The following is a 300-nucleotide window of genomic DNA, read 5'->3' on the forward strand; positions in this document are numbered from 1 at the left end:
GCCGCATCTTCCTGATTCCTCTTGAGTAACACTGCTTTGTTGATGTGGGGGTGTGTGTGTGTGTGTGTGTGTGTGTGTGTGTGTGTGTGTGTGTGTGTGTGTGTGTGTGTGTGTGACTCGCCCTCTCTCTCTCTCTCTCTCTCTCTCTCTCTCTCTCTCTCTGCCCCTACAGGTTTTTCTGCATTTCAGGCAGCAGCTGTCTCCCTATTGGTCGCCGTTCACCTGGCTCCCAGCAGACAGGTAACACCCTGACTCTAATTAATATTAATGAGGCGGGAGGAGCCTGCCTGCCTGCCTCAG

The 300-nt window shown here is 53.0% G+C and overlaps 1 protein-coding gene across 1 annotated transcript in view; it reads right to left on the bottom strand.

Annotated features, from left to right (window-relative positions):
* The window catches only part of bnipl (BCL2 interacting protein like), a 19,752-nt gene extending 19,713 nt beyond the window's left edge, over positions 1 to 39 (bottom strand). Inside the window, exon 1 of the mRNA XM_071545271.1 lies at positions 1 to 39. This exon is cut by the window's left edge and continues 164 nt beyond it. The gene's annotated coding sequence lies outside the window, so the exon portion shown is untranslated.
* Positions 40 to 300: the final 261 nt, after the last annotated feature.

The sequence above is a fragment of the Centroberyx affinis genome, unplaced genomic scaffold (genome assembly GCF_046629955.1).
Source record: "Centroberyx affinis isolate AG114_WGS23_722 - 3 ecotype Tasmania unplaced genomic scaffold, CSIRO-AGI_Caff_v1 ptg004837l_1, whole genome shotgun sequence".
NCBI classification, from domain to species: Eukaryota; Metazoa; Chordata; class Actinopteri; order Beryciformes; family Berycidae; genus Centroberyx; species Centroberyx affinis.